Genomic DNA, 17,523 nt, shown 5'->3' on the forward strand with positions numbered 1-17,523 from the left:
GATGCGGAAAACCTATAAAATGGAAGTAAGAACGCCAAGAAATTATGGATAATTGTAGGATTTTCAAAATTATGGACAAAGTTGGGTAATATCAAGGAAATTAGGAATTTATTTTTGCCATTGTTAAGAAATTTGGAGACTAGTTTTGTAATAAATAAGAATTGAATTGTTTGAATGATAGGAATTTTCGCTGATTTAGGCTCGAAAAGATATTTAGAACCTTGTAATAACTGGGTTATAATGTTATAAGGAATGGTAATCAAGGGCATTGTAGCATGAATCAATATTGGACTTAAAAATCTAAGTGTTAGTGGAATAATGCAGAGGCAAATTAAGAATTTAAGGTGATAACAATTTATGATAAAGTTGATCACTTAGTCAATTTATAAGATTAGACAGTAAGTTAACTTATTTTTGGGAGCTTAAGGTTTGATGTAGCATAACTTTTAGTCATGATCTTAACAGTTAAAGTTATACCTTTGTTAAGGTTAAATTTTTTCTAGAAAGTTGCGTATGATGGTTGGTTATATTACTTTTTAGACGCATGTATGAAGTGAGACAAGCACCTTGTCTTGAGGAATCTGTTTAAGTCATTAAGAAGCTTAGGATTAAGTGGATATGAATACTGTATTAGGTCATCTAAGACAACTTGGATTGTGTAAGTTTGAATTTTAAGTTTATGAAATAAGTGTTCATACGGGGATATTGGGTGAAATAAAAACAAAAGAGAATTAGTTGTATTCAACATAGGTTACCAATGGACGAATATTAAGATTTATATCGAGTAAGAAATCTAAAATCTTTATACGAGGATTCTAGAATTCTATGGGTTATAAGTGAAGTTGATTTATTAGAGTTAGTCCATCATTAACAGGGGGGAACTTATTAAGTTTTATACGTTAGAATTAATTAAGTATTGAGGATACATCAAAGTGTGACATTCGCTCCAATGAGGAAGGTCCAAGTATCTTAGGTCTCAACTATAATGTAATTGGGATGGAAATAGTTTAAGCATGTGTTTGATGCTAGGAAGGTTTTATTATTTAAGCAGAAGATCGATATTGTATGTTTTGGGGTTTTATGGATTAATGTTACTCGAAATTTAAGATTAGCAACAATTTTATATTTGGGATGTACTTGTAAATAGCTAAGTTACGTAAGTTTTGTGTCGTAAGGTAAAGATTCGATTCAAGGATTGTGGGTCAATATTATCATGGGGTTAAGATAAGGTTTAAATTTTGATTGTAGTACCAAGGATAGAAGTTGAACAGAACTTTTGGTGCTAAGATTTCTTAAGTTGAACTGCATAAATGCTAATGTAATAGATCGATGAACATTACAGGTATAGTATAAGGAATGTAAGATACGATAAGTTTAAACCTCCATTTCTAATATTGGGAATTGTGAGAAAGGTCAGAATTCGAGGACATAGTAAAGTAAAACTAAGACGCCATAAGTCGCTTTAAGTTGTGATTCGCGAACGAGGTTTTTGATAGGCAATTTAATTTGGATTGAAAAGACGTAAGGACAGCCTAGTACTTCAATTTTTATCAGAGTAGCGCAGCGGAAGCGTAGAGTATTGGGATACTAGAATTAAGAATCTAAACTTTTAGATTATCGAGGATAAGCGTATTTCGGGGACGAAATTCAATTTAAAGGGGATAGATTGTGACGAACCGAAAATTTGAGGTCCACGCAAACCACATGCATGCAAGTTATTAAATTTCTTATGTATTGTATTAAATGGTTTTAACGCAGTTTATCTCATTAATTTGGGTTTTAATTCATGATTTATGAATTTGCATTATTTTAAATTATAATATGTTTAGTTGATCCACGTTAAAACATTTTCCTTGAGTTTCATGTTTCAGGCGATTATTCGATGCGGGATCGAGGAAAGGAGACCGACGACGATTTTTGCAATTTTAAAAGACAAGAAAGTGTTATTTTAAATGATTTATTTAGTTTCTAGCATTTTTAAAGCCTAATTTGATTATTAAGTGATTTTATGAGTTTTTAAACTTTTAAAGATGTGTCACTTGTGCATTTTATTAAAATTAGAGGTGTTAGAAAAGTTAGAATTAGATTACTATTATTTTATTATTAATTATTTACTCATGCATGATTATCTCCTAATTAGGCAATTAATTATTAATTAAGCACAATTTTGTCCCATTATTAATTATTTACCCATGCATGATTATCCCTTAATTAGGCAATTAATTATTTAATTAAGCACATAATTTCTCCTTAATTACTAAACTCACGCACACACCCATTTTTACACACACCACACACGTACACACATTAAAACACTCTTGCACCCTTCATCTTCTTCATTTCATTTCAATTATTTGAGAACAAAAAAATAGATAGCTAGGGTTCTTTGTTCTTCCTCTAGCAGCCGCCCCTCCTTCTGAAAAAAATTCCAGGAATCATTCGTGGTTTTAGCAGCAGAAAATCGTTTCTCTAGTCGTCGGATCGCTTCCCTCATCGCACCGCTTCGGTATTCGCCGTATCGTGAGTTTAAAATCAAAAGGCATGTATATGCTTTTCCTTTTCGCATCGATCTTGTCATAGTAATTATTTTGATGTGTAGTGTTTGGAAAACATGTGTATGTTATGCAAAAGTTTGAGCAAAAATGGGTGGATAGATTTTGAAACGATTTTTGGATCTCAAAACACAAATTTGCTGTCATTTTAAATACTGCGACTTTTTGGTTGATTTTCTGGGAAAACTTTCAACATATAAAACGTAGTACTTTTTTATATCTTTGATTTGACAGTAAATTCCTAATTTTTGGATAAGAAATGAGTGAGTTATGATTGATTTTGTGGGACTGCTCAAACTGCACTTTTCTGAAAATGCGTTCTTAATGTGTTCTTGAAGTTTTGGTTGCAGGCTTCGTTGGGATCTCCTGAATCCTTGCTGCTGTTGTTAGGGCAGCATGTCCAGAATATTCCAACGAAGCCCTCTACGTTTTTAAGTATATTCGACGTGCAAAAAGAAAATATTTTATGTTTTTGAGGTATGCTAAATGTCTTGTGACCAAATTATGAACGGGTTTAGAAGTCGGTGAACGCAGCCGAGGACCTCTCCACCCCGGTAAAGCATGATCAGGTTTAGATCAAGATTGGAAAGTGGTAAAGCATGACCAGGGACAAATCCACCCGTTAAAGCATGAACGGGGATCTCATATATGTGACAGTGGATTTTTCCTGTCAGCCCAGTACTGCGGTTTAGTCTGATCAGGCACAATTATGTATGGTCACTTGCTTTGAAACATATCTCTACGCAAAATGATGTTATGTATGCTCAAGTTTGTATGATGCAAGTATGTTTAAGAACAGTTTTATGATGATGGCACGTCTACGTTTATGCTACTACGCTCAAGTTTCAAGTATGTTTATACTAGTACGTTCAAGTTTCAAGTATGTAAGCCTTACTTTAAAGATGCATGTGGTTTTATTACGTATCACTTGTTATATCTAGTTTATACGTGTTGAGTCTTTAGACTCACGAGACTTGATCGATGCAGGTGAGGACGAGTTTGAGGAGACGAGGGGTGGGGACCAATGAGCCGACTTGGACTGCGCAAGAGGCTTAACCCGATGACCGCCTATGTTTTAAGATTTTTATGCACGTTTCAAATACTCTGGACTTTTAAGGGGATTGTTTACGATGTTTATCGATTACTTTAGCAAACTTTATTTATCATCTTTTTTTCGTAAATATTTTGGAGGAACAATATATTTTATCGAAATTTGAAGGATGATTACTCATTTAAGAAACTTTTTATTTTTCTGCAAATTTTAAAGTATGTTCAAAAATTACGGTACATTACAAAGGGAAAGTGTGGGATCTCATAATACAAATACGAGAGAACCCCAAACAGATTTTCAAGTAGGTGGAGAAGCAAACTCGACGGGAACAAGGTCAAGGAGAAATCAAATTCCATTGCACCAAACACCTAATGGGAAGTCTGTTTTAGAACTAGTACATCATTATGGAGTTGTTCTTAACCTTGATGTACAGGAGTTTAAAAACAGAGAAGATCTCATAGATGAATGGATATCGTCTATGAGAATCGCAGTCGACACACTTGATCTCAACAAAGAAGGACTCATTAAATTTTTAGAAATGAGTCTGATGAGATCAGTTAAAATCTATTAGGTCATGACTTCAACAGAAGTCAAAGAATCAGTTCTAGAAAGAGAATCTCTTAGTGAGATAGTTGAGAGAATGCCTACCCTATTTAAAGAACAATTTATAGAGGTAGATTAGTTTAACAATCAAGACACATAGAAGAAATATACTCAAACGCTGTATAATCTTGAATTACATATATCTATTTGATGGTTGAATACATTATTTTATTCATGAAAAAAAGATGGAATTCAGGAGTCGAAAAAAATATAGCAATGCAACCTTTATTCGCCAAAATGCCAGTCCATGGAGAGAAATGTTAATTAGAGAATGTCTCTGGCAATCCAGATACTTTGGCACAAATGGCCTCTTTTCTTAAAGAGAAATTGGCAGAATGATATCATATGACAGCATTACAAAAGAATTACAAACGATTGAGGGGTATTATAAGCATACTCCTTTATGTTGTAAAAAAAAATATGATTTTTCATAATCATTGGAAGTAAGCCACAAAAGCAAAAAATGAAGGGCTTTAAATCTCATCTTTATGCCAGAATGAATGGAAGTAGTTATTGGAAACCAAAAACAGTATGGTCTAGACAAAAAGTGAGATCTTACAAATCTGGCCAAAGAAGTGGACCATCAAGAAATAGGATGTCATCCCAAGCATCGAACTTATCTCGAAGCACGGGGCGTATACCAACAAAGAAAACCTTCAGAAGAGCTCAAACCCGATCTAGTGAAAGTTTTAAATATTGTAATTGCTGGACATGTGGAGCAAGAGGTCATATTTCGTCCAACTATCCAAAAATTGACAGAAAATGGATAAAACACTTCGAACCAACTCCGGATATTGAAGAAGTGGTTTATTACCAAGATCTAGTTCAAGTATACATGTTTGAAGATATTCTTTCAGACGAGAGTATATACGAAAAAGAAGAAATCTTGAGTCAAGAAGAATTTGATGGAACATAATCAGAATCTGACTGAAGACGAGGTGTTTCGACACGAAACACATGAAGACTTATTTGATTTCTTTAACCAGACAACAATATCTCATAACATAGTCCAAAGGATCATGAGGAAAATCATAGTGTACAGAGATATCAAGGAATCTCTGCAGAATATATAGAAAAGTTCTTAAGAAATCTTGACCTAAGAAACAGAAATTATCATATAATCTATAAAGTTTACAGAAGGGAAATGACAATTCCAATAGAACTTACGGAAAACAGGATGGAGATGCAATTAATTACTTCTGAATAAATTGAGAAATTTCAAAACCCAAGATATAAGTTGCACGAACCACGTCCTGGATTCTCGGAGCAAACCAGATTATGATAAAAGATACTTTAAAGAAAAAATAGATTCACATATTGACATTGTTATATGCGATAAATGAATGAGTAATCTTCAAGATTCGATAATTGGAACAATATTAAGGAATCTATTTGCAAGAAAAATTTTAGGAATAATTTACTCAAAAATTGCCTACAACTTGACAGATCGAGATTTCAGCCGAGCTTTAACATTACATCAAAACTTAAAAGAAAATAGGCTGAAGAAAGATGGTAATAGACTATATTCTATTACCTATCAAATTTCATATGCTCTATTTAATACATATCACTCGGAATTTTTTATTAGAAGTGATTTTATTGAAATATCAAAAATATTTGGAAAAATTGCTCAGACAATTTATCCAGAAAGAATTGAGTTTCCTTTAATACAAGAAAAAAATATTCATATTCAAAACAAATCGATTGTACAAATAAGTCAAAGTCTTAAACTAGAATCAAGAAGACTATATTTTAAAGTACATAGAAAATTAAATCACTGGGGAAAAAATCTTGTCCAAGAAACCCAACATGTACTAAGTTTTTTTCAACAATATGAAAGCTTAGATGTCCAGAAAGGTAGAGAGAAGTCGAAAAAGTATATGATAGTACAAGACAAAGAAATCAATGTCTTTGGAACAACTAATTATGATATGAAATTACCAATGAATGATCAATATTTGACAAACTGAGCGTGAAAAGAGTGAACAAATGATCAAGAAAATTGAAAGTAACTGAACTGAAGTCTCGTAACTGATAGTTGCCCGAATTGAATATTAATGCATATATAATCAAAGGAAACTGAAGTGATGTAAGCTAACTGAAGCTGTGCAATTAACTGGACGATCAGTTGAGAACTGATCAGTAACACTCTAATAAGTTAATCTTATCAGCTAAAATAAGCCAACTGATTTATCAGCTTTACATGTCATCAGTTAAAAGGAACGTAGCTATCAACCGACAATTATACAAGAGCAGACTGCAACATGTATTGGGAACGCTGTATTTCAAAAAGCCACAGTGTACGATTGTCAGAAGAATGTTGACGTGGCTATACAACAGATATACAGATTCAAAATGCATTCATTGTTACCGTTGCAAGAAAAGCCTATAAATAGCCAAGAAGATCAGCTGAAGAGAGGTTACCGAGTTATCCATCTATTGAAACCTCATTACAAGTTAGCAAAACTTTGCACATATTCTTTCAAGCTTATTTTTCAAAAAGCTCACGCTTATTATACACATCAATAGCTTTCAGGCTATACATTGAGCTAAAAGCACAAAACACTTATTGTTGTATTATTCGATCTTATAGAGATCAGTTGTGCTAAGAAATTACATATCAGTTGAGTACTGATAAATTGTATTGATACTAAGAGTTTCAGTCTTGGCAGTGTTAAAGTCCAAACTGAAGTGGGTTTGTAAAAATCATTATATAGATCAAAGTCTTTTAGTGAATATCATATCTTCGAGATAGAAGGGGTGACGTAGGAGTATTTGAAATTTCCAAATATCCATAAAATCTTGTATTCTTTCTTATTAGTTATATTATATCTGTCCTTCAGTTATTTCCGCACTTTTATTAAGTTAACTGATTGACATTGACAACAAGATTCGTGAACTCAGTTTATCATTAAATTGATTCAATCATCAAAGAAGTTGTTAAAATTGTCAAGTGTTTATTCAACCCCTCCTTCTAAACACTTTTTCACACCCAACCGATCCTGACAAATGGTGTCAGAGTAGTTGAATCTTTTATCTGAATACTTTCTACCCATTCATCTATTCAATATGTCGGCCTTCAATAAAATCCCAATGTTCTAAAGAGAAGAGTTTGATGACTGGAAGATTAGGATGCAAGCTCATCTAGATGCACAAGATGATGACATGTGGTACGTTATCACTGACGGACCCATGAAAATAATGAAAGCAAATACTGCAGTGGCAATAACCGATGGTGAACTCCATCGTATTGAAAAGCCCAGAGAAGAATGGACTGCAGAAGATAAGAGGAAAGCCAACCTAGACAATGTGGCTAAAGATATTTTGTATAAAACATTGGATAAGGTGACATTCAGTAAGATCGAGCTCTGCAAGACAGCAAATGAAATTTGGGAGAAATTAATTTAGCTGTGTGAGGGCAATGAACAGACTAAAAAAACAAACTCTCTGTTACTGTTCAGAAGTTTGATAACATCAAAATAAAGACTGGAGAGTCTATGAACAAATATGATGAGAGAATCAGCGGCATCATAAATGAATTCAATGCAATTGGAAAAGTGTATTCAAATAAAGAAGTAGCGATGAAAATGGTTCGAGGTCTTTCCAAGGAGTGGGATGTTAAGACCATGGCGATGAGAGAATCAAAAGACCTGAATAAGGTCGATTTACATGATTTGTTTGCTGATCTAAAAGCCTACGAGTTTGAACTGCAAATAAGAGAAGGAGAACCTTCTACACCAATGATGAAACTTAAAATTAATAATTTATTATATGTTAAAACCTATATTTTAAAATTTAAGTTTCATTAAAATTATAAAATTATGTTATTTTAGTATTGTGTGTTTATATTTAAATGTCTTACTAAATATGTTTTATTTTCAGATTTTCTACGTGTTGGTAAAATAATGATAACTCAAGCTAGAAAATTCAAATGGAGGTGATTCAAATATTTTTGGAATACTTGAGAAATTATCTACAACTTTGCAGAAGACATGATTGCCTAAAAAGTTGGATAAGATGATCAAATTGTGAAAATATCAAAAGGAGGACAAATTTACTTTCACCATGACCAGCATATAGTAAAAAAATCATAACTATTTCAATATTTAACCAAATGAGGTGAACCAAGTGGCCAAATTCATCTACAGACAATTCCTCACATATTTGTTGTTTTGAGCTGAGTCAAATTCGGTGATTAAAGTCGTAAAACAAAGCATCGAAAGAAGGGGCATGGAATTGAAGTTGGAGGAGACACAGACTACTATTACAACTACATTGCATTAATAAAATTTTTGACCCTTTCTCTCATTTGGCCTATAAATAGAGGCCTTGTTCTAGCTTGAGAATCATTCTATCTCATTGTAAAATATAGTGTGAGTGTGTATAAAAGTTCTAAGTTCCAATATATTTTTCATTTTCCAAATTATGAGTGATGTTTTTAGTGTTGATAAAAAGTAAGTTAATGGAAAGCTAAATCTATTATGTCAAGGTGAAGAGGATGAATTTTTGGTGAAGTAAGATTGTTTATATTTTGTATATTCTTTCTTTATTTCTTTTCATTTTGCTAATTTCTTTTTATTGTAGGTATAAAGATGAATTATTTGTTGTTATCAATTTACATCAAATGCTTGATACCATTTAAGTGGTTATCTTGATTTGTTGTTTAATTTTGATACAATAAATATTTCATCAATTATTATTGTTATATATATATATATATGTATATATATATATATATAAAAAAAATTATATATATATATATAATTATATTATATGTTTCATTTTGACGATAGCGTGGCTCTTCCGGTTGTTCTAAATGAAATATTATGATATCTAACAATCTAACATTTACTTTATCGCAACTAACTTTTACTTTCCGCATCTAACTTTTACTTTATCGCAACTAACTTTTACTTTCCGCATCTAACTTTTGCTTTATCTCAACTAACTTTTACTTTCCCGCAACTAACTTATTAAATCATATATTTCATTTAGGCAATAGCGTGGCTCTGCCGGTTGTTCTAAATGAAATATAATGATTTAATTTAACATTTATTTTATGCAGTTATATATTTATATAGTTATATATATAATCATAGGTACCATATATAAAATATCGGTGAATTCGGTATTTTCTATAGTGGGAACTATATTATATTAGGTGTGTGTTTAAATATTTTTATTTTCTTGGAACCATTATTTATGGTGGTTTCCTTTGTTTTACTTTTAGTTAAACAATATTGCATAAACCAAGAATAAATCCTCGAGCCTTGACAAAATTTATAATTTGTAAACTTCGTTCTTGCATTTGGTAATCTATAAATTAATAAATTTAAACTTAAAATAACCTCTCTGTGGATCGATCTCGTACTTACGAAATATATTACTTGCAGACAACCTACACTTGGGTGAATTATAATTTAAGTAGTAGCAAGTTTTTGGCGCCGTTGCCGGGGAGGTATAAATTAAGTTTATATTTGTTAATTATGTTTTATTTATAAGTATTGTTTTTTTTTTTTTGTATGAGTATTTGGAGTCGAAAAAAAAGTGGTAGACTTATTCGAGTATCTGAAAATAATTTAAACATGGATGATAATTCAAATAATCAAGATAATGATAACAATAATAACAATAATAATAATAATAATCAAGAACATGATCAATTAAGAACACTTAGGCACCATATGAACCCTATTAGAACTAGTGCCCCATCTTGTTTAGTTTTTCCTCCTGATGCATCTAATTTCAACTTTAAACCTCAAATTATTCAACTTTTACCAAATTTTCATGGCTTAGATTCTGAAAATCCATATTTACATCTAAGAGAATTTGAGGAAGTTTGTAACACTTATAATGATCAAAATTGTAGCATGGATATAGTTCGATTAAAGCTTTTCCCTTTTTCTTTAAAAGATAAAGCTAAAACATGGCTACAAAATTTGAGATCAAGTTCAATAAGATCATGGGAAGAAATGCAACAACAATTTCTCAAAAAGTTTTTTCCTTCCCATAGAACAAACTCTTTTAAAAGACAAATTACTACTTTTTCTCAAAAACAAGGAGAAACATTTTATCAATGTTGGGATAGATATAAAGAATTACTTAATACATGCCCACATCATGGTTTTGAAACATGGAGAATAGTTTCTCACTTTTATGAAGGTCTAATACCTAAAGATAGGCAAATGATAGAATTCATGTGTAATGGAACTTTTGAAGATAAAAACCCAAATGAAGCTATGGAGTATTTGGATTCATTAGCAGAAAATGCTCAAAATTGGGATAATATAGGCACAATAGAACCACCAACAACTAAAATCAATAATTCAACAAATGGGGGTGGTATCTATAATCTTAAAGATGATATAGATATTCAAGCTAAACTTGCATCTTTAGCAAGAAAAATTGAGTCATTAGAAATGAAAAAGAGTGGTCAATTAAAAAGTATTCAAGAAATTGTTTGTCATATATGTGATACACATGATCATGCTACAAAAGATTGTCCAACATTACCTTCATTTAAAGAATGTCTCCATGAACAAGCAAATTATGTTAACAATTATAAAAAACCAATACTAGATCCTTTTTCAACATCATATAATCCTGGATGGAAAAATCATCCTAATTTTAGTTGGAGGAATGATAATAATGCACAACCCTCACAACAATATTTTCAAAATAACCAAAATCATCAAGGTTATATTCCTTATGTTACACCTCCAAGAAAAAACTTTGAAGATGTAATTCATGCATTTATCCAAAAGCAAGAATCTATCAATATTCAAAACAGTCAATCTATGACTGATTTGAAAGAAACTCTTGCAAAATTTGCATCTGCACTTAATATTCATGAAAAAGGAAAATTTCCATCTCAACCTCAACCTAATCCTAAAAATCAAAATCAAGAATTAAAAAATGAAAAAATTGATCAAATAAAATCTGTTATTACCCTTAGAAGTGGTAAAATAGTTAATGATCCATATAGTAATGAAAACAAGGATCATTTAAAATCAAAGAGTAAGGATGATAATCCTGATACTTTTGAGAATGATGATACCTTAAATTCTAAAAATAATATGTTGAATGATAAATCATCTGAAATAGTAAATGAATCAAATAAACCTCCACCATTTCCTCATGCATTAACAAATCATAAAAAACAAAAAAATGATTCTGATATCTATGAAGTTTTTAAACAAGTAAAGATAAATATTCCATTATTAGATGCTATTAAACAAGTACCTTCATATGCAAAATTTTTAAAAGACTTATGTACTGTGAAGAGAAAATTGCATGTGAAGAAGAAAGCATTCTTGGCTGAACAAGTAAGTTCTATTCTTCAAAATAATTCTAGTTTAAAATATAAAGATCCTGGTTGTCCAACAATTTCATGTATTATTGGAGAAAATAAAATTAAAAAAGCTTTGTTAGATTTGGGAGCAAGTGTGAATTTACTTCCTTATTCAGTTTATGAAAAACTTAATTTAGGAGAATTAAAACCCACTTCTGTTACTCTTTTACTGACGGATAGGTCAATCAAAATACCTAGAGTTATTATAGAAGATGTGTTGGTTCAAGTTGATAAATTCATATATCCTGTAGATTTTATTGTTTTGGATACACAACCAATAGAAGTACATAATGAAATTCCAGTAATATTGGGACGACCATTTCTAGCAACTTCAAATGCTTTAATTAATTGTCGAAATGGAATAATGAAATTGTCTTTTGGAAATATGTCTCTAGAACTTAATGTGTTCAATTTATGTAAACAACCAAGTATTAATGAAAATGAATATGATAATGAAATTGAATCAATTGTGGAAGAAAATATACAAGAAGAAAACTTAAATCAACAATCTGAAGTTTTTTCAATAGAAAATTTTGAGTCTGAAAATAATTTTAAAGAAGATGATAATACAAGACTTGAATTAAAAGTTTTACCATTCGAATTGAAATATGTATTTCTTGGTGAAAATAAAACATTTCCTGTTGTAATTTCTTCCACTCTTCTACCAAATCAAGAAGAAGATTTAATTAAATTACTTAAGAAATATAAAAATGCAATTGGATGGACTTTGAAAGATATAAAAGGTATAAATCCTTTAATTTGCACACATAAAATTCATTTGGAAGAAAATGATAAAACATATCAACAACCACAAAGAAGGTTAAATCCACATATGAAGGAAGTTGTTAAGAATGAAGTATTAAAACTATTAGACGCTGGAATTATCTATCCAATCTCAGATAGTAAATGGGTAAGTCCAACACAAGTAGTACCTAAAAAGTCAGGCATCACTGTTATAAAAAATGAAAAGGGAGAGTTATTACAAGCTAGGATTCCATCTAGTTGGCGTATGTGTATTGATTATAGAAAATTAAATGATGCAACTAGAAAAGATCATTTCCCACTACCATTTTTAGATCAAATTCTAGAAAAAGTAGCAGGAAATTCTTATTACTGTTTTCTTGATGGGTATTCGGGGTATTATCAAATACCTATATCATTAGAAGATCAAGAAAAAACTACTTTCACTTGTCCTTTCGGAACTTTTGCATTTAAAAGAATGCCATTTGGTTTATGTAATGCTCCGGCTACTTTTCAAAGATGCATGTTAAGTATTTTCAGTGATATGATTGAAGAATTTGTAGAAGTTTTTATGGATGATATAACTGTTTTTGGAAACTCATTTGAAAATTGTCTTAAAAACCTAGAAGAAGTATTAAAACGATGTGAAGAAAAAAATCTTGTTTTAAATTGGGAAAAATGTCATTATATGGTTAAATCTGGGATTGTGTTAGGTCATGTGATATCTGAAAAAGGAATTGAAGTTGATAAAGCCAAAGTTGATGTTATTGCTAATTTAACATCACCAAAAACGGTCAAAGAAGTTCGATCATTCTTGGGTCATGCAGGTTTTTATAGAAGGTTTATAAAAAATTTCAGCATAATATCTAAACCAATTTCGAATCTTTTAACAAAAGATACACAATTTGAATGGACTCAGAAATGTGAAAATGCTTTTAAAAAAATAATTAATCTTTTAATTACATCACCTATTTTACAACCTCCAGATTGGTCTTTACCATTTGAATTAATGTGTGATGCAAGTGATTATGCTATAGGAGCTGTGTTAGGACAGAGAAAAGAAGGAAAACCGTATGCAATCTATTATGCTAGTAGAACCTTAAATAGTGCCCAAATAAATTATTCAACTACTGAAAAAGAATTACTTTCAGTAGTATTTGCATTAGATAAGTTTCGATCTTATTTAATTGGTTCTACTACTATTGTGTACACTGATCATTCTGCCGTAAAATATTTATCAAATAAACAAGATGCTAAGCCAAGATTAATACGGTGGATTTTATTGTTACAAGAATTTGATATTATAATTAAAGATAAAAAAGGAAAAGAAAATGTCGTAGCCGATCATTTATCTAGAATAATGACTGAATCATCTCATAATGAAATACCAATAAATGAAAATTTTCCAGATGATCAGTTGTTTTATGCTACTATTATGCCCTGGTTTGCTAACATTGTAAATTTTATTGTGACAAATAAAATGCCTTCTCATTGGAATTCACAGGATAAGAATAAATTCTTGATAGAAGTTAAAAAATTTTATTGGGATGATCCTTACTTGTTTAAGTATTGTCCTGACCAAATTTTTCGACGATGCATACCCGACAATGAAGTAAGTAATGTTATTAAATTTTGTCATTCTGAAGCATGTGGAGGTCATTTTTCATCCAATAAAACAGCTGCAAAAATCTTACAATGTGGATTTTATTGGCCCTCTTTATTCAAAGATACGCATTTATTTTGCAAATCTTGTGAAAACTGTCAGAAGATGGGATCAATTTCAAAACGAAACATGATGCCTTTAAATCCAATCATAATTATTGAAATATTCGATAGTTGGGGGATAGATTTTATGGGTCCATTTCCATTATCTTTTGGATATACGTACATTTTAGTCGCTGTTGATTATGTTTCAAAATGGATTGAAGCAATTGCATGTAGAACTAATGATCATAAAGTTGTTATAAAATTTTTAAAAGAAAATATTTTTAGTCGATTTGGAATACCTAGAGCAATAATTAGTGATGGGGGAAGTCATTTTATAAATAAATCATTTTCTTCTTTGTTAAGAAAATATGGCATTACACATAAAGTTTCTACCCCATATCATCCTCAAAGTAATGGTCAAGTTGAACTTGCAAATAGAGAAATAAAACAAATTTTAGAAAAAACAGTTAATCCAAATCGAAAAGATTGGTCTTTAAGATTAACTGATGCATTATGGGCATATAGAACTGCATTTAAGACATCATTAGGGATGTCACCATATAGGTTAGTTTTTGGTAAGCATTGTCATTTACCGGTTGAACTTGAACATAAAGCTTATTGGGCAATTAAAGCATTTAATATTAATTTAGATGATGCATCTAAATTAAGAAAATTGCAATTAAATGAACTAGAAGAATTAAGAAATGATGCATATGAAAATTCAAAGATTTATAAAGATAAAACTAAAGCCTTTCATGATAAAAATATTATGAGAAAGTCATTTGAAATTGGACAAAAAGTTTTACTTTATAATTCTCGTTTGCATTTATTTCCAGGAAAACTAAGATCGAGATGGTCAGGACCATTTATAGTTAAATTTGTTTATCCTCATGGTGCTGTTGATATTGAAAATCCTAAAAATAATGACGTGTTTAAAGTTAATGGGCAAAGACTTAAGCCTTTTATAGAAAATGAAATTCTTAATGATGATTTTATGCCTTTATATGATCCACAATAGTTGTTTGATATTTTCATTTTGTTTTTGCAGATTCTAGTTCATTTCCCGGTTAAGTGGCGGATAACGGTACTCCGTGACTATCTAAGTCGGTTTTTTCAGTTTTCCCAAAATAATTGAAATATATAATAATAATAATAATAATAATAATAATAATAATAATAATAAGGATGCTTGTATTGTGAATCTTCGTAAATATTTTGCTTGTTTACCTGATAATGCGTTGAAAAAAATTTATAAAGCTAGATGTGAGCGACTAAGGTTGATGATGTCATATGGCATACCGAATGATATCCGGTTGATAATTGAAGCAAAAGTCCGATTGGTTGGGGAAGCAAGTGAAATAATAATAAGACATATGCCAGGATTTGGTAAAAGCACATATGCCAAGAAGCGAAGAGCTAAACGTATAGGTGGATGTCATAAATGTGCAAGGTGGACTTGTAAAGGGAAATGCAAAAATGTTGGAATGACATCAATGAATAGAGAAGATAAAATTTTATTCATTAAGAATGGTCTGAGTAAAGAGCCTTTGGATAATTTTCTAGAGGTTCTTGATACGCATTCTAGTGGGTACGTGCAAAATGAACTTCTTAAACTATGGTGGCAATTTCAACATGAGGAATATCAATATGGACGGTGGAATCAGCCTTATAAAGATCCTACTGTAGTAACGCATATCTGTTTAGATAAGTAAATATATATATACAATTTCGTCTCGGGAATCTGACGTTAAAAGACCCTGTTTGCCAATTTATAAGAAAATTGGATGGGAAGCATATCCTCGACTCATAGAAGGCGTTGAAGCCGTTACTGAACGTAAAATCAGAGGAAGATGTGAGCCACAATCACAACTACGCTGTATATATGTGTTTTAATTTATGTCATTTTTATTTTCTTTTAATAATAATAATTTCCTGTTCAAATATTGACTTTTGGCATGTTACGCTTATAAATTCATATGCTGTGATTTAACAATTGCAGAAAACATATTTCTCAACATGTCGACGTCCACGGTAAGTAAAATCAAAAATATTTGTGTATTTTGTGGATCTAGTGCAGGAAAAGATTCAATTTATGAAGAGGCAGCAGAAAAGCTTGGAATAACACTTGCTAAAAAAAAGATTCATTTGGTATATGGTGGTGGTGAAGTTGGTCTCATGGGAAAAGTTGCAAAAGCTGCGCATGCAGGTGGAAGTGAAGTCTTAGGCATTATTCCGACTACGTTAGCCAGTCTTACTGGACCAACAATAGGAGAAGAAATGAAAGTGGACAACGTGTATGAACGAATTACTCAAATGATTGAACATTCAGATGCTTTCATTGCTTTGCCAGGAGGTTTCGGTACTTTGGAGGAAATATTTCATGCTGTTTGTTGGGCACAATTAAATATCCACAATAAGCCAATTGGTTTGTTAAATGTTAACAATTATTATGATAAACTGCTATCGTTTCTTGATGATGTTGTGGAACAGGGATTTATTTCATTAGCTTCGCGAAGATTGTTAGTTTCTGCTACAAGTGAAGGTGAACTTATTGATTTACTGCAAGGATTTAGTCATGAACCAGATCCATTGTTATCTCAACTTAATTGGCCAACATCCAAGAGTAAGAAAAGAAAATTCATGTGATGCTGAACTTGGGATTNTTTATTTATATATATATAATTGTGTGTGTTTTCAATTAAAATAATTTCTAAACTTTTTATGATAATATAGTTAAAAGATATGGTTTGTATGGTTGTTAACATGTATAATTGATAGAATTCTTTTTGTTAAAGTATAATATATACTCACACATCTTTTGTGAGTAAGTGGTGAGAAATGAGAAAACAATTAAAAAACTTTTATTGATTATTAAAAAATAGTTAATTACAAAAATATAATTCCCGTATAAAAAAATATTAATTATAAAAAAATAGAAGATAAATAACGGACTGCAAAGTTCTTTGTTCATTGTAATTGTTTTTTTTAGATTTGATTGATGTACTATAAATGTTTTCTAAAAAAAAATCCATCAATCAATATGTTCTAAAAATAAATAAATAAAAATTTGTTTGTGTTGGATAAGTTTCAAAGATAGTCCAATGTATCCGTTATATAAATGTTTATATATGTAAACATTTGTGGTAGAATGTTTGGATAAAAAAAATTATGTCATTGTAAACTTTGCAGTCACGTTAATAAAAAAAAGAAAAAGAAAAAGAAAAAAAAAGAAAAAAAAAGGGGATTTTATTCTTCGTAAATTTTCCTATTTTATTTTCAATATTAGTTTGTTTAATTGTCTGCTTTACTAATTAGCCTTTTTCAACGAGAGTTAATATTCATTCCAATTCCATGAGTGTAAATCAGCTATTCATTAAATATTTTGACTTGAAAGAATATGGAGTTCAGGATTTTGCAAAAAAATTCTCGATATTATACATGTTATGGTGGGTGGTGTGAATTATCTTTTTACTACATTATCATAAAAAAATTTAGAAATTAAAAATTTTATATATATA

The 17,523-nt window shown here is 30.6% G+C and overlaps 1 non-coding gene across 1 annotated transcript; it reads right to left on the reverse strand.

Moving 5' to 3' along the window:
* Positions 1-10,222: 10,222 nt before the first annotated feature.
* LOC140980027 (small nucleolar RNA R71) lies at positions 10,223-10,333 on the reverse strand. Its single transcript, XR_012175858.1, has one exon. It is a non-coding gene; the product is annotated as a small nucleolar RNA R71 (small nucleolar RNA).
* Between the last annotated feature and the right edge of the window lie 7,190 nt (positions 10,334-17,523).

The sequence above is a fragment of the Primulina huaijiensis genome, chromosome 6, assembly GCF_012295235.1.
Source record: "Primulina huaijiensis isolate GDHJ02 chromosome 6, ASM1229523v2, whole genome shotgun sequence".
Lineage (NCBI taxonomy): Eukaryota > Viridiplantae > Streptophyta > Magnoliopsida > Lamiales > Gesneriaceae > Primulina > Primulina huaijiensis.